The sequence below is a fragment of the Rattus rattus genome, chromosome 7 (genome assembly GCF_011064425.1).
Source record: "Rattus rattus isolate New Zealand chromosome 7, Rrattus_CSIRO_v1, whole genome shotgun sequence".
Taxonomy (NCBI): Eukaryota; Metazoa; Chordata; class Mammalia; order Rodentia; family Muridae; genus Rattus; species Rattus rattus.
This window is the reverse complement of record NC_046160.1, coordinates 69,905,439-69,930,322: the sequence shown is the minus strand read 5'-3', so window position 1 is coordinate 69,930,322 and position 24,884 is coordinate 69,905,439. Positions and strand designations below refer to the sequence as shown.

Here is a 24,884-nt window from a genome sequence, read left to right as displayed (position 1 = left end):
TGATCTCCACATGTGCACTGTGGCATGTGAACACACACACACACACACACACACACACACACACACACACACAATCTTAAAGTACCTTATTGTTTTGTTTTGTTTTCTGCTGTTCTGGTTTCAATATTGAACGCCCTGCATGCCTCAGAAACCCTCAACCCTAGAGAGAAGTCATTCACCATCACCACTGAGAGAGCTTTTGACAAATAAATGCCAATTATCAGTAGACAGCCTAGCTTAGGGAGCCCGCTCATCAGCTTTCTCGTCCCTGCACATTCACTGACATCTAGCTAGAAGCTAGCAAGCTGGAGGAGTGGCAGACCGTCTATGCCAGAGCACACTGAGGTTCAAAGCCACACACCCTTGCTTGGCGCTCTTACAGAAGTGTAAGAAACCACTGGTGGACAATAAGAGGCGTTATCTCTGATTTGCCTCTACAGTTTAAGGTTGAAAATTACTTTATGCGATGAGAAGGCCCTTCAGCTTAAAATGTGATATGAAGTCGAATCCTCTTGTGCCACACTTTACTCTTCCCACTTGTCTGGGAACAGGAGGATGAGAAGCACACTTATTCAGCGGAAGAACAACAACGGTAAATGCACAAAACAGTCGTATGGTGCCTCTTCACATTATTTTTCTTCTGAAGCTGAACACATCCTACCTCTCTTTTTAAATAGACTAAATAAGAGTGTGTCTGGAGATTACAAAAAAGTGACGGTTGTCCTTTTCTTTTTTAAGCTTGCAAGACACATGGTGTCTGTGTCTACCTTTCAACCCTGCTATTATAATGTGAAAGCAAATGTGAAGAAGCAGCCACACATGTTTTTAATATATACATATGAAAACAGACAACAGAAATCGGTCCGTGGAACACAGTTTACTACCTGTTGCTTAGAGCAGTGGTTTTTTTTTTTTAATGTTTTATTAGATATATTTCTTTACTTACATTTCAAATGTTATTTCCTTCCCAGTTTCCTGTCCTTAAGCCCCTCCCCCATATGGGTATTCCCCCCCATAGATCCCCCTTACTGCCCCCACATATTCCTCTGCACTGGGGGTCCAACCTTGGCAGGACCAAAAGCTTCCCCTTCTACTGATGCCCCAACAAGGCTATTCTCTGCTACATATGCAGTTGGAGCCCTGGGTCAGTCTTTCAGTAGTGGTTTAGTCCCTGGAAGCTCTGGTTGTTGGCATTGTTGTTTTAATGGGGTTGCAAGCTCCTTCAGCTCTTTCAATACTTCCTGTAATTCCCCCCTGGGGGTCCTATTCTCAGTTCAGTGGTTTGCTGCTAGCATTAACCTCTGTATTGGACATGCTCTGGATGTGTCTCTCAGGAAAGATCTATATCCATGGTCCCTTTCAGTATGCACTTTTTAGCTTCATCAATCTTATCTAGTTTTGGTGGCTGTATATATATGGACCACATGTGGGGCATGCTCTGAATGGCCAGTCCTTGAGTCGCTGATCTAAATTTTGCTTCCATATCCCCTTTTAAGAGGGAGTGGGAGCATCCGCATTTTGGTCATCCTTCTTCTTGAGCTTCCTGTGGTCTATGGATTGTATCTTGGATAGTGATTCAAATTTTTTGGCTAATACCCACTTATCAATGAGTGCATACCAAGTGTGTTTTTCTATGATTGAGTTGTCTTACTCAGGATGATATTTTCTAGTTCATTTGCCTACGAATTTCATAAAGTCATTTTTTTGATAGCTGAGTAGTACTCCATTGTGTAGATGTACCACATTTTTTGAATCCATTCCTCTGTTGAAGGGCAACTGGGTTCTTTCCAGCTTCTATTATAAATAAGGCTGCTATGAACATAATGAAGCATGTGTCTTTGTTGTATGTTGGAGCATCTTTTGGGTATATGCCCAGGAGAGGTATAGCTGGATCCTCAGGTAGTGGAATGTCCAATTTTCTGAGGAACCTCCTGACTGATTTCCAGAGTGATTGTACCAGTTTGCAATCCCACCAACAATGGAGGAGTGTTCCTCTTTCTCCACATCCTCGCCAGCATCTGCTGTCACCTGAGTTTTTTATCTTAGCCATTCTGACTGGTGTGGGGTCGAATCTCAGGGTTGTTTTAATTTGCATTTCCCTGATGACTAAGAATGTTGAACATTTCTTTAGGTGCCTTTTGGCCATTCAATAATCCTCAGCTGAGAATGTTTTGTTTAGCTCTGTACCCCATTTTTTAATAGGGTTATTTGGCTCTCTGGAGTCTAACTTCTTGAGTTCTTTGTATATTTTGGATATTGGCTCTCTATCAGTTGTAGGATTGGTAAAGATCTTTTCCCAATCTGTTGGTTGCTGTTTTGTCCTAATGGCAGTGTCTTTCACCTTACAGAAGCTTTGCAGTTTTATGAGGCCCCATTTGTCGATTCTTGATCTTAGAGCATAAGTCACTGGTTTTTTGTTCAGGAAATTTTCCCTACTGCCCATGTGTTCGAGACTCTTCCCCACTTTTTCTTCTATTAGTTTGAGTGTATCTGGTTTGATGTGGAGGTCCTTGATCCACTTGTATTTAAGCTTTGTACATGGTGATAAGAATGGATCGATTTGCATTTTTCTACATGCTGACCACCAGTTGAACCAGCACCATTTGTTGAAAATACTATCTTTTTTCCACTGGATGGTTTTAGCTTCTTTGTCAAAGATCAAGTGACCGTAGGTGTGTGGGTTCATGGGGTCTTCAATTCTGTTCCACTGATCTATCTGCCTGTCTCTGTACCAATACCATACAGTTTTTATGACTATTGCTCTGTATTACTGCTTCAAGTCAGGGATGGTGATTACCCCAGAAGTTCTTTTATTGTTAAGTATAGTTTTCGCTATCCTAGGTTTTTCGTTATTCCAAATGAATTTGCAAATTGCTTTTCCTATCTCTATAAAGAGCAGTGGTTCTTAACCTTCTTAATGCTGGGACCTTTGAATACAGTTCCTCATGTTATGGTGACCTGAAACCATAAAATTATTTTCATTGCTACTTCATAACTGTAATTTTGCTACCATTATGAATCATGATATAAATACAGGAAATGCAGGATACACAACCCCTGTGAAAGGGTCATTCGACTTTTCAAAGGGTCACGACCAATAAGTTGAGAACTGCTAACTTGACCACTGGACCTCAAGAGAATGAGCATCACTAACTAAGACTGCGAAGTAAAATAAATGAGAAAGGAGTTGAAAACCATGCTGTTCTCTTTTGGATCCAATATCTGGAATATATAGTGATACCAACATATGGCAATATATCTGTAAATCCTTGGGTTCTTGGCAAATTGTATGACTATAAGTTAATATCACGTATTTGTAACATTTTAGCTGACAGGAAAGATGACAATAACATGTAAAATGTAATCTCAAACATAGTTTTCCCAATGCTCTTTACATTATAGTAAGATAAAACAAAAATGTTCAACAGAGAAAAGGAAGATCTCACTATGGAGAAAATCGGGGACAATATCTTTACTTCAGTGTTCTAAGAGTCACTGTAAATGTCAATCAAGCAAAGGATGAACACAGGCACACTGAACAGGTAGGAAGATGCAATTGGTATTCTTTTTTTTTTAAAAGCTATATTTCTTTTTTTATTGGATATTTTTTATTTACATTTCAAATGTTATTCCATTTCCCTTCCATAAGTCCCCTATCCCACCCTTTCTATAAGGGTGTTCCTCCTCCCAAACCATCCCCCTTCCCCCCTCCCTGCCCTGACATTCCCCTACCATGGGGGTTCCGGCCTTGGCAGGACCAAGGGCTTCTCCTCCCATGGGTGCCCAACAAGGCCATCCCCTGCTACATATGCAGCTGGAGCCATGGGTCTGTCCATGTGTAGTCTTTGGGTAGTGGTTTAGTCCCTGGGAGCTCTAGTTGGTTGTTATTGTTGCAACCAACAATATGGGGTTGCAAGCCTTGTCAATTTGACTATATCTGGATTGAACTACAAGCCAGAATTGGAGGGCTTGATCTTGAGACTTGAAGACACAAGTTTCTGACCTGGATCTTGGCATGGAGATCTTGAGCCATAGTGGCCATGAGAAGCTTAGGCCCAGGCAAGGTAGTACACGCCTTTAATCCCAGGAGACTGAGGCAAGGAGATCTCTGAGTTCAAGGTCAGCCTGGGATAAAGCAAGTCCCAGGTCCAGGCATGGTGGTACACACCTTTAATCTGGGCCACACCTTCTGCTGGAGACCTGCATAAGAAGGAAGAAGGAAGATTCACTCTTTTTTGCCTGCTTGCATTTACTTGCCAGCGCATCTGTCGGAATTTATTTCTGCAGAAGACCAGCTAAAACAACTAGCCTCTTGGGACAGATCAGCTACTAGATTCTTGGACTTCCCATTCACAGCCGACCATTGTTGGGGAGTTGGACTGCAGACTGTAAGTCATAACAACAAATTCCCTTCATATATAGAGATTACTCATAACTTCTGTGACTCTAGAGAACCCTGACTAATACAGAAGACATAGCATTCTATTGAAAATTCCTCCATAACATACTGGGTTGTCTTTGAGTTGTGGCAGGAAGCTACTGCGGAAGGAAGCCAAGTACTATGCTACAGTCATGTGTACTCTGAAAGACTAAATATATCTGCACAGGAATACCACAAGTTGAGCCTGAGATCTGATTTAGCTTTGGTTTTGGTCTTTTGTGGGTTTTTTTTGGTTTTTTTTTTTCTGTTGTTGTTTTGTTTTGTTGTTTTGGGGGATTTTGGTGGTTGGTCTTGATTTTTTGGCATTCGACCAAAATCAATCTGAAATCAATAGGGCATGGTGGTTCACATCCATAATCCTAGTACCCAGGAAGCAGAAGCAGGAGGATCTCTGAGTTTGAGGCCAGCTTGGTCTACAGATGGAGTTGCATGGCAGTCTGGGTTACATCGTAAGATCTTTTCTCAAAAAAAAAAACCAAACAAAACAACACACACACACACACACACACACACACACACACACACACACGTTCTGGAAAGGTTTTTCTTAAAATGTTTTTCTAGGCCTTTTAACTGCAAAAAAGTAAAGTTTTGAAAATGCCCTCAAAGTAAAGAAAGGGCCTTCCCTACCCAGGTAATGTTAGTTTGCGCAACATCGGCTGCCCTCCTCGCAGTCGTGAACCCCGATGTGGGTGCTGCAAGCAGAACCTGGGTCCTCTGCAAGAACAGCAAGGGCTCTTGATCCCTGAGTCACCCCTTCATCTTTTAGGTTCAGGAGGTAAGAATGCTGGAGACACTTCCAGAGGACCAGAGTTCCATTCCTGACGTTCACCCGATGGCTCAACGACCATGACTCCAGTTCTGGGGAATCTACTGCCCTCTTGTGGCTGCCATTGTCACCAGGCATGCACACTGCCCAGACATACATGGAAGCGAAACACTCATACACACTAAGAAATTGAATAAACAAATAAATATTCAAAACATGAGGCTAAGACATAACGTTGTAATAATAAATGCTAAATGGGGGAGTCCTCTGAATAGTGGCTGTGAGTCCATGATGGTGACAAGCTCTTGTCTGTGTGTGTGAGTTAATTAAAGAAGCTGGAACAGGTGCTGGTCTCGTAAAAGCAGCCGCTCTAAGGGGCACTGTTTTTCACTTGGTGCCTTCAGTCTACTGTGTGCTACTTGCTTTCTTTGGAGTAAGAAAACCCATAGAGAGCTTGGAAATTATTAACATTCACTAGGGTGTGGATTTACAATGTAGCAGAACAATCCTGGAGTAGTTAAGGATTCAGGCTCCGATCTGTCTTCAGGATACATAAATGCACAAACACAGGATAATCAGTGTTCTTAAATTCAGAAACACCCAAAACCCCAATTATTTATACTACTACAAATTAAGTAAATGTAAGCAAAGTAAATTGTATTTTTTCCACACTAAACTGCGTTTCCTATATCCTATACTATGTACCTAGTGCACATATAAATAATTTTTTTCTATTTTAGTCAAGTCCTCCATGCGATGATATTAAAACCTGCATGTTTCATAATTCAATTTATGTGAAATGACTAAGATTTATGAAGAGGAAATAAACTAACAATTGATCGGGTCTGAGAGCTGGAAATGGAGGTTAAACTCTAATGGACGTAGGTCTGCCTTTTGTTTGTCTGTGTTTATTTGAGCTGAAGGAGATTTTCTGATAACTGGACTGCTAACATGGCTGTCTCGCAGTTCTGAAAATATACCAAGGCCACTAAAGTACGCATTTGTAATGAGAAAAGTACATAAGTTAAAGATCAATACCGTTCAAATGTAACCCATATTCAGTCCCAGAATCTTTCTTCATTTCTCATTCTTTTTCTTCCTTTTGGCCACTTAAAAATAATCCTCCTAGGGAGGATTTTAAAGTTCATCTCATCACTCTGGAACTAAAATACTAAAAATTCATTTGAATTACATTACATTCATAAAAAAATACAGCTAAGAAAGTAAGAGACAATGGTAACTATAAGATTATGGCTTGTTTTATGAACTCTTTTTTTTTTTTCGAACATATTTTTTTATTTTTTTCACTTCAAGATGAGCAGTCTTTCAAAACTTCTAGGTCTCTTAGTCTTATAAATATGTTTGTGCAGGATATTTGATCACAAGAATTAGTCACGAGTCTAAAGCATGTTACTACAAATCTGGTTAAAATCTGATAAGCACTCAATAGGACCAAGAGCAGCAATAGCCGGGCTTTTGTCATAAATACTTGGTACACACGTCTCGAACCATCTCCGCGTCCACAGCATCAATCCTTGCTTCAAGCTTGGGGATGGGAATTCTCCCATTACAGCATAGCATCTGCCTAGCAATGTCTTCACAAATTGGAGTTGATCCTTCAGGCTGCAGCAGCCGGTTCGTCTTCAGAAGGTTTTTGGCCCGTGCAACCTCACTCTCAGAAAGAGCTGTGCACAGACGCATCCGTTCTTTGTGTACAGCGTGCAGCGTGTCAGCAACTGCGGCTTGTTCACCAACCATATAGAGCCCCCACAATCCTGTGTCTGTGTGGGAGGTGTCGAAGGACCTGAAGCTGTGGCAGAGATTGTCCTGGCGAGTGAGCTGGGCCAGCTTGCGTGATAAATTCATTCCTCCTCCGAAAGAGCGATCCCGGTGGCCTATCAGTGTGTTTGCAACCATGAGACCATGAGTGTGTCTGGGTGTGCCCAAAAACCTGCTTCCATAGCTATTGCGAGGTGCGCCAGCGGCACCTAGTCAGCCCTCACCCGAATCTCACTTCCAGTGAGTTTACAGGGAGGCAGAGCTGGTACATCTCCTTTATGTGCTCACAAAGAGTCACCAAAATGAAACTTCGCTCACTCCAGCAGTTCGTTATGGCAAACACCTCCAGCAGCAGCCAGCACGATTCTTGGTCCCTTATAATGTATGGTTGTGTAATCCACTAAGTAAGTCCTTACGGTTTATAGATTTGATATTCTCAGTTGGCCCCAGAATTGTCCGTCCAAGTGCGGTGTTTTGATAGGCTGTGGCATACAGATAATCAAAAACAACTTCTTGCAAGTTGGTCTCAACTTCCTGCAGGATGACTCCACGCTCACGTTCAATCTCTTCCTCTCCCAGTGAACTGTTCTGAATTATGTCAGCAAGAATTTCTACAGCTCTTGGCAAATCTTTGGAGAACGCTTTAGCATTGTAGACGGTCTGCTCTCTGGAGGTATAGGCATTGAGATGAGCACCCATGTTCTCAATCTCAAATTCAAGGTCTAACTGGGACCTCTTTTTAGTGTCCTTGAAAGCCATGTGCTCCAGAAAATGAGCAGTGCCTTTGTTCTTCTCATTCTCATACCGACTGCCAGCATCGATCCACAGCCCAACAGTGCGTGTTGAGATCCCAGAATTTTCAGAAATTACTCTAAGTCCGTTTTCCAAACAAGTGACTTGTGTCTCAGGAACATTCAGAACAACGTGTGGAGCAGCCTGTGTACTTCTTAGTCGGTCCCCTCCAAAATACAATGGCTGAGCAGCGGGCGCAGAGCGGAAGCCTTCGAGTAAATCCCCACAGGCGCTGCTGGGCCACCGGCAACAGCTGCCACTGCCATCTCTGCTGTGAGTAGGTGGAGAGGTGTATGAGCTTTCTTAATTACTTTAAATTAATAATATACGTAATACATTTCAAGTCTCTGTGTACGAAAACTTTTAAAGAATTATTTATTTTAGTTATGTGAGTACACTGTAGCTGTCTTCACACACGCACCAGAAGAGGGCATCAGATCTCTTTACAGGTGGTTGTGAGCCACCATGTGGTTGCTGGGAATTGAGCTCAGGACCTCTGCAAGAGCAGTCAGTGCTGTTAACTTCTGAACCACCTCTCCAGCCCGTGAACATTTTTTGATGAAAAAATGTCCAATCACAATGGCATAGTTCATTTTGCACCGTTGTCACAGAGTGCCTGAGGCTGGGTAATTTCTAAGAAAAAGAGATTTGCTTATTGATAAGGTAAGAAGGCTCATATCAGGTTAGGGTCTTCATGTTATATCATCCCAATGTGTAAGGCAGGAAAGAAATCAAGAGGAACAAGGCGGTGGGGACGGGGAAGAGAGAGAGCACACAAAGGAGCCAAAATCACTCTTTCATTAGATACTAATCTGTGCTAGCTAACCAACCCCTCAGCCCTCTCTAGTGGCAACTGCAGTATTCCATCCTTAAGGGCATCACCTAGTCACCCCTGAGGGTCCCATCCCCTTCTCACTGTTGCATCTCGATAAACTTTTAGTACACTAACTTGGGAGGAAAATACTGCATGACAAAGAGAAAGAGGAGACAAACAGGGCTGCAGGGTCAGCAGAACTGGAGCCCCCCCTCCCCCCCTCTCCTGGGGATTACTGTGTGACCAGGACCTAAAGCTTTAGCACATAGTGTTTGTCTTGCTGAAGGAACTGGAGTTTACAAATGAGCAGTAGTGGAAAGCTACATGTAAGTGAGCATTATTGTCATCCTTGGCTCTCACTGTAAGTGAGCCTTACCAATTGTTGGCTATCACTGTACACAGGCACTTGACTAGTGTTACACACACACACCGCTAATACTGTGAGCGTTACCATCTATAGAATGCAGATGAAGACACTCAGGCTCGCACAAGTGAAATCTAAGTAACTTGCCCAAGCCTTCACAAATAGTACAATTATGTATGTGTGCGTGTGTGCATGTGTGCACCAAATTCCATATTTCAGCAAAAGTGAAATCTTGGAAAGTTACTTCTGTAGACTGAATCTGAGAAAACAGTGATGAATTGATATTCTATTTCTTCTAGTTGCACGGTATAGAACTGAAATCAGTCTTAATCAATGATGAAGTTTTTTAAATCTTCGTCTCTTCACACACATGAACATATGATATAAATAAGTTTGTTCCCAGACTGTAGAATCTTTTTCTCCAGGGTATAAAATGCACCTTAGAGATTTAACTCATGGCAAAGGGAAATGTGTCTTATTACTATTCAATTTCAAATGACCCCTGTGTTGAGATTTGTCTGTCTTTGATCAGAGATCCTTCACGAAGAAGGTTAATTTTATGAAATTTCCTGGATTGTGTTAAGTAACAGCACATAGCTTTGGTGTGAATGAGAGGTGGTCTGGGCACAGAGCACGATGTCTTAGGAGTTGCTATTTTGATACTTTGCCAGTGCTGGTCCAATGACAGGGAGAGAAGGCTCATAAGAAGGCTCTGGGTATGGAACTAAATGTCTGTTACATCTGTAATTATATGTGGCATTTTGGTTCTGTAATTAAATTCCAAACAAGTCACATGCAGAAATGCATTAAATTTAAATGCTGTTACAAAAATGAATAAAACGAGCTTTCAGATTTATGAATATGATTTAAATAAAGATCGTCGATCACTCAAACCAGCAGGTTTATGGTTGCAAAAATGAACTGAATCTAGCTGTGATGAGGGCACTGGACTTGGTGCCACCAAACACTATCATACGGAAGATAATTGCAATAAGCCCTCGTAAGGAGAAAAATCCAATTTTTAAGTTAAAGATGGTCATAGTTTTCACGTACTTTCTACATGATTTAAATTACCTTGCAGAGAATAACCTATAATACTTAGTAAAATGGAATAGGATTTTTCTCAGTCCCTTGCAAAGTAGCCCAGAGTGGGACTGCACTACACAAACACAGGGATGGGGTGGGGGCAGGGGAGCAGCAAAGGCACCTCCTCCAGGAGGATCTAGTTGAGGACTGCCTGAGACACTAAGGATTGCTGATGCAGACGGTGCTAGCCAATCAGGAACTGCTGTTTGGAAGAGATACTTATTTGGGACCAATGCGGGTGGAGGTTATTAAAGAAGCTTGCAGCAGCGTTCAGAGGAGCTTGCTGCTCAGTTCTCACCAGCTCTCAGAATCTGTGCCATTGATTCTGCACCACCTCACCTCCAACACCCAGGGGCCAGTAGGGCCAGGCAGCCGGAAGTCGGGGGCACAGGCAGCAGCCCAGGAATAAAGAGATTCATCCGAATTGGCATCAAAATCACAGTTGTGTGGTAACAGTTGCTTGAGGCTCGCTGAACAATTTTTGGTTATAAAGGGTTCTTATACCAGGCATGGTGGCACATGCCTTTAATCCCAGCGCAAGGAAGGCAGAGGCAGGTGGATTTCTCTGAATTAGAGACCAGTTTGATCTACACGGTGAGTTCCGGGACAGTCAAAGAAACCCTCTTTCGAAAAACAAAAACAAATGTGCTGTAATTCTCTGTTTTATATATTTTTATCCTGGCTGTGGCAGAAATCCTGACAAAGCAACTTAAGGAAGGAAGGGGCTATTTTGCCTCACAGGCAGAGGCCCAGTTCCTCAAGGTAGAGAAAGCACAGCAGCAGGACCCGAGTCAGCTCCTCACGTCAGGCCTGTAATCGGGAAGCACAGAGAGATAAACGCTCGCGCTCAGATAAAAATAACAATGTTCAATTATCTTCACATTGAAAAAGATTGAAATAGCAGTAACATGCAGCAATTGCCAAAGTGTTAAGAAATGCCTTCACAGGAGAAATACAAAGAGATGCGGTATTTTACAAAGTGGGTTGTTCAGATACATGAAAATCTGAATTATTTCAATCTAGTAATCTTAATTCTACTCTATTGTAGGGGGATAATGATAAAAATGAATTTATACTTTTGGACTTGACTATTCTGATATTAATTATAAAAGAAAAATGGAGAATAGTGAAATAATTGTCCAAACAAAAACGGTGAGGCAAGCTTTTATCTGCTCGCAAAATAGTGATTTTGTTTTTAAAATAGAATAAGGTGTAATGTGCTTATCACTTAGCATAGATGCAAGTAAAGGTATAATAATTATGTAACCCACACTTACTACCAAGGAAAACACACTCAAGGCTAAAAGACTGAAGCAAATGTTCCAAAATGCTATCAACAATTGAATTTGAGTAGTCTAAAGGGTTTTGTCTTCTGTTCATGCATTTTAACATTTTAAGTGGGTGTAATTGTTAAAATACAAAAACCCACATGGGAATCAATCACCAGTATGCAGGTCTATCTGAGATGGTAGGAAAGTAAATCATACTCTCAGATTTTCTGAATCTGTTTACCCAAGACCTTACCTACACTATGCTTTTATATAAATTCCATAGCATTTTTTTTTTTGGTTCTTTTTTTCCGGAGCTGGGGACCGAACCCAGGGCCTTGCGCTTCCTAGGCAAGCGCTCTACCACTGAGCTAAATCCCCAACCCATTCCATAGCATTTTCATAGTTCTGTAAGTATTTTGCAGCTGCTTCAATTTTATTGCTTATAAAAGAAATTAGATAATTTCCTATGTTTTACCGTTCCCAGTGCAGAGTCCCACATGTACTATGCAATTGTTTCTATAATTTTCTGGAAAAAATGCAAGAAAATTGTGATAAAATAGTCGTGGTTGCTAGGGCATAGGAAGGGAAAGAAGGGTACTGGCTAGGCTGGAGAGGTAGTCGGTGGATAAATGCATGTTAGTCAAGCAAGAGGACATGAATTCATATCCCCAGTACACTTATAGAGGGCCAGGCATGGCCATGGGTATCTGTCATCCCAGAGCTGGGGGAGCATGGCAGATCCTGCGGGTAGGTGACTACTCAGTCAAGGCAAATGGCAAGCTCCAGTTTCAGTGAGAGACCCTGCCTCAAAATAACAAGAAAGCAAAGCATAGAGCAGCAGCTGTCAACCCGTGGGTCAGTCATGACCCCAAGGGATCACGTTATCAGATGTCCTGCATATCAGATATTTACATTGCAATTCATAACAGTAGCAAAATTACAGCTACGAAGTATCAACCAAATAATTTTATAGTTGGAGGTCACCACAACATAAGGAACTGTATTAAAGGGCTGAAGCATTAGGAAGATTGAGAACTGCCATTGAAGAAGGCAGTAAACTATAATGGCAGGTCTGAGGTGTGCACCTGCAGGCATACAGCACTACCAGACACACGCCAACCACAACAACACTCATGGGAGAGTTCAGGGAGTAACAAAACTATATCCTGTCTTATTTCTGGTGGTGGCTTTACATGGTCATGCTTAAGCAAAACATAACTCTGCACCACAGGGGCTGTACTTACTTATCTGTGAGAAGATTCCATGGGGAATGTAAGATGTCTCATCAGATGATGGCGATTGCAGCTCGAGCCTGACACCTTGACTTTAATCTCTGCAGCTCAGGTACAGAAGGAAGGAGAGATTGACTTCTACAAGTCTTCTGGACTCCACATGTATGGCTCACTCACCTGCACAAGTTATGCGTGTGCAGTCATGCGTGTGTGCACACACACAGCCATGACTAAGTGACTTTCTTTGAAAAGACTTCTATGCCCTTGAAGGTACTGGTCCCCTTATCTTGGCATTAAGGTTTGGTCTGGATAAAGAAAAACAACCAAACCAACAAACCAGGGAAACTAACACTGCATAGAGTCCCTGTTAGAATGCTAGAAGAAGTTAGGAAGTTTCCCACACATTATCTCATTCTCTAACCACACTTTCTCAAAACAAGATGCTATTATCCCCACTTTTTCAGGTAAAGCCACTGAGGCTTGTTGTGATTAGGCAACCCAAAAGGAATGCATTGAGAGGCCTTCATTCTTAACTGAATCCTACCTTATCTACACCTACACAACTCCATGTTCTATGTGCTATGTGGGCTCAGAGAGGAGCCAGCGTCCCCAATGGCCCTGATTGTCGTCATTGTTTCTATTTAAAGACCATGCTGGCACTTAAGCAAGCAACCCTTGTCTTCTGCAGTTTGTGAGCTTTCTGCCTCCGAGGTTTAGTCTTGGCTGGCATACGTGAAGGAAGATTAAGTAGCTCGAAAGTCTCTGGAGATGGAGACAGAAAGGGCAACGGAAGTAGAGACCAAAGTGGATCTGAGGATTTGAGAAAGGCTGATGGTCAGTTACAGTGAGGAGCCACACAGAAAATCTCACCACTTCGTCATACACATTGCATTAAGTTTTCAGTTTACGCATCACTGAAAACTAGGCTTTGAGTTTGTCTGTCCAGGTCAAGCACACAAAACAGTCTGGTCAGAGATTTCTGAGCTCAACACTTGTGATCTTGTGATTCCCACTTAGCCTCCGTTTCTGCATCTGCAAAGTGGAGATCACCATGTTTTGAGGAGATGTTGTGAAAAAAGAATGAGGTAAGATGTGGGGAACTTCCCAGCTCCTTCCAGCATTCTGTTTATGGTTTATATTCCGAGAAAAACTTGGAGCCAAACTGAAGAGGCAGAGTGTGGCAGCCTTATGTCCCCCACATTCTCATGTCAGTTGGCTTCTAGTCATCACCGAGATAAGCCTCCTGTGACTCCACCGTTCTTCTGTACAGCAGATGTGAGTCCTTGCCCTTCCATGGTGAACGTGTAGATGTCACTGACGAAAGCTGTGGTAAGCTGAGGCCCTACCTGACGTCTACAGAAAAGGGTCTGTGGAACATGTCTTAGTTGCTCAAGTCTCCCATCTTCCCACACTTTTGGGAATATGTTAGAAATACCTGTCCTGTACCTTTATGAGTTTGTGAGGCCATGTGTCTAGCTTAGCCCATGGTTCTTGGATCTTGGGCAGAAATGAAATGTTGGTCTTCTAGATCTGATAGTTGTTATCCTTGGCAGTGAGAGGGGAATCCTGTGACAAGATTCCTTCTCTGCCAGCCTGGGTCCCTGCAACCTTACAAAGGAAAGCCCTCACCAAGTCCTGATGGGGATCAGTCATTGCCTGAAGCTACTGAGATACAAGGCATGTTTACTCCTGCTGCATGGCCTACTCAGACTGGCAGATGCCTGTAGGTTCTGTGTGACATTTGCTGTTTTTGCTGCCTTGGCAGGATCAGAATAACGATTGGTGTCATTTATTTCTGGTTAAACAGGAGATTTTCTGCTCTTTTAAGGCAATATGATATAAGATGCCTCAAACCAAAAAAAAAAAAAAAAAAAATACAGCACTAAGTCAGAGATGACCTTGCTGGGTAGTGGCGGTGCACACCTTTAATCCCAGCACTGAGGAGGATCTCTGTGAGTTTGAGGAAAGCCTGGTCTACTTAGAGAAACCCTGTCTCAAACAAAACAAAACAAGCAAAAGTTCTAAAGTTCTGTAATAGTAGGAAAACAACTGAATTAGTTCTTTTATCTTAAAACAATTAAGCGAATTAAGCTTCCATATTCCTTTATTATAATGTTTCTTTAAGAAAAGCACAGTGAGCACTCTGCCACCTTGTGTCCCCGTGTGTGTGTGTGCGTGTGCGTGTGTGTGTGTGTGTGTGTGTGTGTGTCCCTTTTCTCAGTTGGTCTGCCCAAAACTCCCTGAGCTCCCCGCAGTCCCCTTTGAGGCCTCATTTCTACCCTGACAAGGTGAAAGAAACGATCATGAACCAGGAAAACCTCACCAAACTGCAGGCACAAGTGCACACTGGTGGGAAAGGAACTGCTCATAGAAAGAAGGCAGTTCACAGAACAGCCACAGCAGATGATAGAAAGCTCACAGACTGTCTTAGTCAGGGTTTCTATTCCTGCACAAGCATCATGACCAAGAAACAAATTGGGGAGGAAAGGATTTATTCAGTTTACACTTCCACACTGCTGTTCATCACCAAAAGACTGGAACTCATGCAGGAGCTGATGCAGAGGCCATGGAGGAATCTTACTTACTGGCTTGCTTCCCCTGGCTTGCTCAGCTTGCTTTCTTATAGAACCCAGGACTACCAGCCCAGAGATGGCACCACCCACAGGGGGCCCTCCTACCCTTGATCACTAAGAAAATGCCTTACAGCTGGATCTCATGGAGGCATTTTCTCAAGGGAGGCTTCTTTCTCTGTGATATGTTCAGCTTGTGTCAAGTTGACACAAAAACCATCCAGAACAGAGACAGTATGAAGCTTAACAAGAAGGAAGGCCCAAGCGTGGATACTTCATTTCCACTTAGAAGGGGGAAGAAAATAATCATGAGAGGCAGAGGTAGGGAGGGATCTGGGTGGGAGAGGGGAGGGGGAGGGAAAAGGGGGTCAGGATCAGGTATGGGGAGGAGACAGGAGGGAAGCCCAGAGGATCAGGAGAATGAAAAGAAATATGCAGTAGTGTGGGGTGGAGGATGGGAATAAGGGAAGCTCTAGGAAGTCCCAGATATCAGGGATGTAAGAGGGTCCCACGACCCAGTGGGGATGACCTTAGCTGAAATGCCCAACAGTGGGGAGATAGAACCTGAAGAGACCACCTCCAGTAGATCGGCATATCCCCTATTTGAGGCATAGGGCCACTCATCCATCTTCAAAATTCTTGACCCAGAATTGTTCCTGTCTAAAGGAAATGCTGAGACAAAAATGAAGCAGAGACTGAGGGAAAGGCCATCCAGAGACCAACCCAATTTGGGAATCATCCCATGCGCAGGCACCAAACCCTGACACTATCACTGATGTCATGTTGTGCTTGCAGACAGGAGCTGTCCTCTGAGAGGCTCTACCAGCAGCTGACTGAGACAGATGCAGACACTTACAGCCAACCATTAGATTGAGGTTAGGGACCACTATGGAAGAGTTAGGGGAAGGACTGAGGGAGCTGAAGAAAATCGTAACCCCATAGAAAAAACAACAGTCTCAACTAATCCAGACTCCTCAGAGTTCCCAGACGCTAAGCCACCAACCAAAGAGCATACATGGTCCCCACTACAGATGTAGCAGAGGACTGCCTTGTCTGGCCTCAATGGGAAAGGATGTGCTTTATCTTGTAGATACTTGAGGCCCCAGGTTAGGGGGATGTTAGTGAGGTGAGGTAGAATTGGGTGGGTGGGTAGGAGAGTACCCTCTCAGAAGCAAAGGGGAGAGGGGATAGGGTGAAAACTCATGGAATGGGGACCAGAAAGGGAGCAACATTTGGACTATAAAATAAATAATAAAATAACAACAACTACATACAGGTAAACAATATCTCTGGTATTGAAGAGGTGAACATGTTTACAAACCAAGGAAGAGTGTCCATTTTAACAGCTAAAGTTCAGGCATCTCTGGCCTCACCATTATAGGCCATGTTGAGACAAACCAGCTGAGAGACATGCTTCCCAGCATCCTTAAACCAGCTTGGTGCAGACAGTGTGACTAGTTTAAGGAGACTGGCTGAAGCTCTGCCAGAACAATCTGTGGATGGAAAAGCACCACTTACTCCTGGAGAGGTCGATGGTAGTGATGATGGTGATGGTGATGATGGTGGTGGTGATGATGATGGTGGTGGTGGTGATGATGATGATGGAGTTCCAGATCTGGTGGAGAATTTTGATGATGCTTCTAAGAACGAAGCAGACTGAACTGAGGCAGCGTCTGAAGGTGACCCTTGCAGAAGCTATAGGAGCTGCTATTTTAAAACATGGCTGCCTTTTAAAACTCTTATGTTTATGGGTCTGATAAAATCTATATCTCTAATATTTAAGTCCAAGCTCCCTGGACATTTACAGATCTTTTCAGTTTTTGCTTATACCTAATTCATTCTTTGAGGCAAATTGAGCTGAAGAATCCTGGGAATAAAGTCTGGGAAAGTTTAATAAAATTCTTTGCCTAGTTAAGAGGAAGAAAGAAATAAGCAACCAAACAAAAGTACAGTGAATTTATAAAAAAAAATTCTTCATATCAACAGAGTTAATAGGACATGGTTAGTCCCACCTATGATCCCAGAATCTGGGATGCAGGAGAATTTGTGGCCAAACTGGGCTACATAAAAAGCTAAGGCCAACCTGGGCTATGTAGTAAGACCTTGACTCAAAAAGTTACAGCTAGGCCTAGTTGCAGAGCCCAGCAATCCCAGCTATTCTGGAGGAGACAGGAGTATTATTAAAGTCAAGGTCTCCCTTAGCTGCAGGGTGAGTTCAAAGCCAGAGCACACAATTCAGTAGACCTGCCTCTGTCTAGTCATAGAAAAGGAGCTGGACAAAAGTGCTACACCCAGTGCTTGTACATCCTAACATAAGGCCCCAGGTTCAATGCCCAGCACCAAAAATGTTTCTTAACATGCTAATGTTCACAGTTACCATAACTCTATCATCTATGTCATAATCTGATTCAAGAACATACAGGGAAAATGTACTCACAATAAGCTTTTTTTGCTCTAGCTTTCACTTTGCTGGCACATGCAACATTTCTTTGAAGCTAGCCGTCATCCTTAAGTTATGTTTTAAAATGTTATAAACCCTAAGTGAAGGGGGACATGTGTTTCTCCCTGACAGTACTTGCTCTAAGATTCGCAGAATGTCCTGGTGATCGTCCGCAGACTCAAAGGTACATCATTTATTCTAAGACACACCTCAAACTCTTCCAGTTTGATCATTTAATGACCATGATGTCCCTCTAGATTGTGTAGATACAAATCTGCCACACTCTTACGGTTAATATTTTATACCTCAACGTAACTGTTTTATTTCTTTATAGATAGCTTGACCTCTTTTATCTAAAGGTTTCTAGATTGTGCGTGTATGTGCAGTGTATACATATGTGTTCACAGGTGCACAGGTGTGGTCATACATGAATGGAGATCAGACATTGATACTGGATATCTTTCTTTTTCCCCTTTTTCCCTCTCTCTCTCTCTCTCTCTCTCTCTCTCTCTCTCTCTCTCTCTCTCTTCCTTTCCTTTTCTTTCCTTTCCTTTAGTTTTTGTTTTATTTTTCAAGACAGGGTTTCTCTGTGTAGCACTTGTTTCCTGAAACTCTATCTGTAGACCAGGACAGCCTCAAACTCAGAGTTCTGCCTGCTTCTGCCTCCTGAGTGCTGGGATTAAAGGCAATTACCATCACTGCTTGGCCCTCGATGTCTTTCTTAATTGTCCACCTCCTATTTTTGAGACAGAACCTCTCACTGAACCAGAAGCTCACCGTTCTGCTTAACTGATTGGCCAGTGAGACCCTGGTTCCCCTGTCTAAATTACTCAAATGCTGGGATTAAAATTTAACATCAGCACACCTGGCTTTAACATGGTTGCTGGGACTCTAAGTTTAGGTCCAAATGTTTGCACAACGCATACTTTATCCCTGGGTCACCTAGCTCTGGAATTTTATTTTATTTTATTTTTCTTGGATTTTATGTATTTACATTTCAAAAGTTATCCCCTTTCCCTCCTCTCCCATATCCCCTCTCCCTGCTTCTATGAGGGTGCTCCCACTTCCAAGCACCCACTCCCACCTCAACACCTTGGCATTCCCATACACTGGGGAAACAAACCTTCACAGGACCAAGGGCTTTTTCACCTATTGATGGTGGACAATGCCATCCTCTGCTACATATGTGACTGGAGCCATGGGTCCTTCCATGTGTACTCTTCGGTTGGTGGTTTAGTCCCTGGGAGCTCTGGGGGGTCTGGTTGGTTGATATTGTTCTTCATATGGTGTTGCAAACCTCTTCAGTTCCTTTGGTCTTTTCTCTAACTCCTCCATTGGGGTCCCCTTGTTTAGTCCAATGGTTAGCTGCAACCATCCTCATCTGTATCAGTAGGGCTCTGGCAGAGTCTCTCAGGAGATACCCATATCTGGCTCCTGTCAGCAAGCACTTGTTGGTATCAGCAATAGTGACTGGGTTTGGTGCCTGCATATGGGATGGATCCCTAGGTGGGGCAGTCTCTGAATGACCTTTTCTTCAGTCCCTGTTCCATTCTTTGTCCCTGTATTTCCTCCTGTGAGAATTTTGTTCTCCCTTCTAAGAAAGAATGACATATCCACATTTTGGTCTTCCTTCTTGAGCTTCATATGATCTGTGAATTTTTTCTTAGGTATTCCAAACTTTTGAGCTAATATCCACTTAGTGAGTGCATACCATGTGTGTTCTTTTGTGACTGAGTTATCTTACTCAGGATGATATTTTCTAGGTCATTCTATTTGTCTTAAGAATTTTATGAAGTCATTGTTTTTAATAGCTGAGTAGTACTTCATTGGGTAAATGTACCACATTTTCTGTATCCATTCCTCTGTTGAAGGACATCTGGGTTCTTTGCAGTTTCTGGCTATTATAAATAAGGCTGCTATGAACATAGTGGAGCACGTGTCCTTGTTATAGGTTGGATCATGTTTTGGGTATATGCCCAGGAGTGGTATAGCAGTGGTATAGTAGTTCCATGTCCAATTTTCTGAGGAACTGCCAGACTGGTTCCCAGCTTGCAATCCCACCAACAATGGAGCAGCAACAATGAAACAGTGTTCCTCTTTCTCCACATCCTTACCACCATCTGCTGTTATCTGAGGGGTTTTTTTTGTTTTATTTTTATCTTAGCCATTCTGACTGGTGTGAGGTGAAATCTGAGGGTTCTTTTGATTTGCATTTCCCTGATGACTAAGGATGTTGCACATTTCTTTAGGTGTTTTCAACCATTCAGTATTCCTTAGTTAAGAAGTCTTTGTTTAACTCTGTACCCCATTTTAAATAGGGTTATTTGATTCTCTAGAATATAACTTCTTGAGTTCTTTGTATATATTAGATATTGGCCCTCTATCAGATATAGGATCGGTAAAGATCTTTTCCCAATCTGTTGGTTACCATTTGGTCCTAATGACAGTGTCCTTTGTCTTACAGAAGGTTTGCAATTTTATGAGGATCCATTTGTTGATTCTTGATCTTAGAGCATAAGCTATTGGTGTTTTGTTCAGGAAAATTTCCCCAGTGCTCATGTGTTCAAGCATCTTCCCTACTTTCTCTTCTATTAATTTGAATGTATCTGGTTTTATGTGGAGGTCCTTGATCCACTTGGACTTGAGCTTTGTAAAATAAGTGGATCATTTTGCATTCTTCTACATGCTGACCTCCAGTTGAACCAGCACCATTTGTTGAAAAGCTGTCTGTTTTCCACTGGATGGTTTTAGCTCCTTTGTCAAAGATCAAGTGACCACAGATGTATGGGTTTATTTCTGGGTCTTCAATTCTATTTCATTGATCTACCTTCCTGTCTCTGTATGAATACAATGCAGTTTTTTTTAAATCATGATTGCTCTGTAATACAGCTTGAGGACAGGAATGGTGATTCACCTCAAAGTTCTTTTATTGTTGAGGATAGTTCTCCGCTATCCAGGGTGTTTTGCTTTTCCAAATGAATTTTCAAATTGCTCTTTCTAATTCTATGAAGAATTGAGTTAGAATTTGGATGGGGATTGCATCGAATCTGTAGATTACTTTCCACAAGATGGCCATTTTTACTATATTAATCCTGCTAATCCATGAGCATGTGAGATCTTCCAATGTACTGAGATTTTCTTCAATTTCTTTCTTCAGAGAGTTGAAGTTCTTATCATACAGATCTTTCACTTGCTTCGTTAGAATCACACCAAGGTATTTTATGTTATTTGCGACTATTGTGAAGGGTATCATTTCCCTAATTTCTTTCTCAGCCTGTTTATCCTTTGAATAGATAAAGGCTACTAATTTGTTTGAGTTAATTTTATACCCAGCCACTTTTCCGAAGTTCTTTATCAGACTTAGTAGTTCTTAGGTGGAACTTTAGAGATCACTTAAGTATGCTATCAGTTCATCTGCAAATAGTGATATTTTGACTTCTTCCTTTACAATTTGTATCCCTTTGACCTCCTTTTGTTGTCTGATTGTTCTGGCTAGGACTTCGAGTACTATATTGAATACGTAGGGAGAGAGTGAGCAGCCTTGTCTAGTCCCTGATTTTAGTGAGACTGTTTCAAATTTCTATTTAGTTTGAGGTTGGCTACTGGTTTGCTGTATATTGCTTTTACTATGTTTAGGTATGGGCCTTGAATTCCTGATGTTTCCAAGACTTTTTACATGAAAGGGTGTTGAATTTTGTCAAATGCCTTCTCAGCATCTAATGAATGATCATGGGAGGGTTTTTTTTCCCTTGAGTTTGCTTATATAGTGGATTACATTGTTGGGTTTTTGTATATCGAAAAATCCCTGCATCCCTGGCATGAATCCTACTTGATCATGGTGAATGACAGTTACGATGTGTTCTTGGATTCATTTTATGAGAGTATTAGTGAGTGTTTTTGCGCCAATATTCATGAGGGAATTGGTCTGAAGTTGTCTTTCTTTGTAGGGTCTTTGTGTGGTTTAAGTATAACTAATTGTGGCTTCAAAGAAAGAATTAGATAGTGTTCCTTGTGTTTCTATTTTGTGGAATAGTTTGAAGAATATTGCTATTCTGTGGTCTTCTATGAAGGTCTGAAAACCCATCTGGTCCTGGACTTTCTTTGATTGGGAAACTTTTAATAAATAACTGCTACTATTTCTTTAGGGGTTATGGAACTGTTTAGATGGTTTATCTGATCCTGATCTAACTTTGGTACCTGGTATCCATCTAGAAAATTATCCACTCCCTTCCAATTTTCCGTTTTTTGTTGAGTATAGGCTTTTGTAGTAGGATCTGATAAATTTTTTGATTTCCTCAGTTTCTGTTGTTATGTCTCCCTCTTCATTTTTTATTTTATTAATTTGGATACAGTCTCTCTGCCCTGTGGTTAGTCTGGCTAAGGATTTATCTATCTTGTTGATTTTCTCAAAGAACCATCTCCAGGTTTTGTTTTTTCTTTATATAGTTCTTTTTGTTTCTACTTGGTTGATTTCAGGCCTGAGTTTGATTATTTCCTGCGCTCTACACTTCTTGAGTGAATTTGCTTCTCTTTTGTTCTAGAGTTTTCAGGTGTGCTGTCAAGCTGTTAGCGTATGCTCTCTTCAATTTCTTTATGCAGGCACTCAGAATTATGAGTTTCCCTCTTAGCACTGCTTTCATTATGTCCCATAAGTTTGTGGCTTCATTTTGATTAAATTCTAAAAAGTCTTTAATTTCTGTATTTCTTCATTCACTACATTGTCATTAAGTAAAGAGTTGTTCAGTTTCCATGTGTATGTGGGCTTTCAGTTTTTTTTCTGTTATTGAAGACCAGCCAGCCTTAGTCAATGGTGATCTGATAGAAGACATGGGATTATTTCAATCTCTTTATGTCTATTGAGGCCTGTTCTGTGACCAATTGCATGGTCAATTTTTGGGAAGGTACCATGAGATGCTGAGAAGAAGATATATTCTTTTGATTTAGGATGAAATGTTCTATAGATATCTGTTAAATCCAATTAGTTCATAACTTCCGTTAGTTTCTCTGTCTCTTGTTTAGTTTCTGTTTCCATGATCTGTCCATTGATGATAGTGGTGTGCTGAAGTCTCCTATTATTATCTGTGGCTCAATGTGTGCTTTGAGCTGTAGTAAAGTTTCTTTTATGAATGTGGGTGCCCTTGCATTTGGAGCATAGATGCTCAGGATTGAGAGTTCATCTGGGTGGATTTTTCCTTTGAGTATAAAATGTCTTTCCTTATCTTTTTGATAACTCTTGGCTGGAAGTCGATTTTATTTGATATTAGGATGGCTACTCCAGTCTGTTTCTTAAGACCATTTGCTTTGAAAATTCTTTTTCAGCCTTTTACCCTGACGTAGTCTCTGTCTTTGTCACTGAGGTGTATTTCCTGTATGCAGCAAAATGCTGGGTGCTGTTTATGTATCCAGTTTGTTAGTCTATGTCTTTTTTTTATTGGGGAATTGAGTCCATTGATGTTGAGAGATATTAGGGATCAATGACAGTTGTTTCCGATTATTTCTGTCTTTAGAGTTAGAATTATGTTTGTGTGGTTATCTTCTTTTGGGTTAGTTGAATTTAGATTACTTTCTTGCTTTTCCTAGGGTGTAATTTCCCTCCCTGTGTTGGAGTTTTTCATCTATTATCCTTTGTAGGGCTGGATTTGTGGAAATATATTGTGAAAATTTGGTTTTGTCATGGAGTATCTTGGTTTCTCCATCTAAGATAATTGCAAGTTTTGCTGAGTGTAGTACCCTGGGCTAGCATTTGTGTTCTCTTAGGGTCTGTATGACATCTGTCCAGGATCTTTTAGCTTTCATAGTCTCTGTTGAGAAGTCTGGTGTAATTCTGAGAGGTCTGCCTTTATATGTTACTTGACCTTTTTCCCTTACTGCTTTTAATATTCTTTCTTTGCTTTGGTATTTGGTGTTTTGACTATTATATGATAGGAGAGATTTTTTTCTGGTCCAATCTATTTGGAGCTCTGTAGGCTTCTTGTATGCTTATGGGCATCTTTTTCTTTAGGTTGGGGAAGTTTTCTTCTATGATTTTGTTGAAAATATTTACTGGTCCTTTAAGTTGAGAATCTTCTTTCTCTTCTATACCTATTATTCTTAGGTTTGATCTTCTCATTCTGTCCTGCATGTTTTGGGTTTTTGCTTTTTGCATTTTCTTTGGCTGTTGTGTCAATGTTTTCTCTGATATCTTCTGAACCTGAGATTCTCTCTTCAATATCTTGTATTCTATTTATGATGCTTGCACCTATGACTCATGATCTTTTTCCTAGATTTTCTATTTCCAGGGTTGTCTCCCTTTGTGATTTCTTTATTGTTTCTATTTCCATTTTTAAATCTTGGATGCTTTTGTTGAGTTCCTTCGCCTGTTTGGTTGTGTTATCCTGTAATTCTTTAAGGGATTCTTTAAGAGATTTTTGTGTTTCCTCTTTTTGGGCTTCTATTTGTTTGCCTGTGCTGTCCTGTATTTCTTTAAGGGTCATCCTTCTTGAACTTTGCAGTCACTCTGGATGGCTTACAACCCCAGTTCCTGCTGCTGGATTAATGAAGCATAGCTATGTTTATGAGTGAGGTTGCTTTTCAGGCCATTCAGATTCTCATTTAGCTACTGTTAGCTGTTGGAGCCTGAGCAAGCCACTTAAAATTTCAAAATCTCAATTTTCTTATCTCCTACGATGTGATGAAGATTGTGAATCCATTCCAATGTCTATCGTGTAATAAATTTTTAATAAATTATGACATCATCAACAACAAAAAAGGGATCATCCTTCTTAAAGTCCTCTAACATCATCATGAGATGTGATTTTAGATCCAAATTTTGCTTTTCCAGTGTGTTTGGATATCCAGTATTTGCATTAGTAGGAAAACTGGGCTCGATGTTGCCATAGTTGTGGTTTCTGTTGCTTAGTTTCTTGTGCTTGCCTCTTGCCATCTGTTATCTCTGATGTTAGTTGATTTTTCTGTCTCTGACCGGATCTTGTCTTGTGGGTCTGTGAGCCTATGAGCCTGTGATCTTTGAATTGAGATCACTCCTGACAGACCAGCTGTCTGCTGGCAGAGAGCTGTGGGACAGCCCCAGCTCTGGGTGCAGATGGAGACTAGAAGGGTCCTGTCCTGGGCTTCCTTTCGGCCCCTGAGCCAGAATGCTCCTGGTGGTCTGCTGCTGTGCAGTCAATGGGAAGAATGTGGGCTGTGGGCTCAGGAGGGAGAGTGCTCCTTGCACATTAGCTCTCTTTGGGCAGGTATTATGTCCAAGGGCTGTGGGACAGCCCAGCTCTGGGTGCAGATCTGGAATTTCTTTACTCTGAAAAACATTTGATATTTAGTAAAACATTC

The 24,884-nt window shown here is 41.6% G+C and overlaps 2 pseudogenes; one reads left to right on the top strand and one right to left on the bottom strand.

The window, feature by feature from the left end:
• Positions 1 to 6,598: 6,598 nt before the first annotated feature.
• LOC116906088 lies at positions 6,599 to 11,951 on the bottom strand (annotated as a pseudogene).
• A 58-nt stretch (positions 11,952 to 12,009) lies between these two features.
• LOC116906087 lies at positions 12,010 to 16,778 on the top strand (annotated as a pseudogene).
• Positions 16,779 to 24,884: the final 8,106 nt, after the last annotated feature.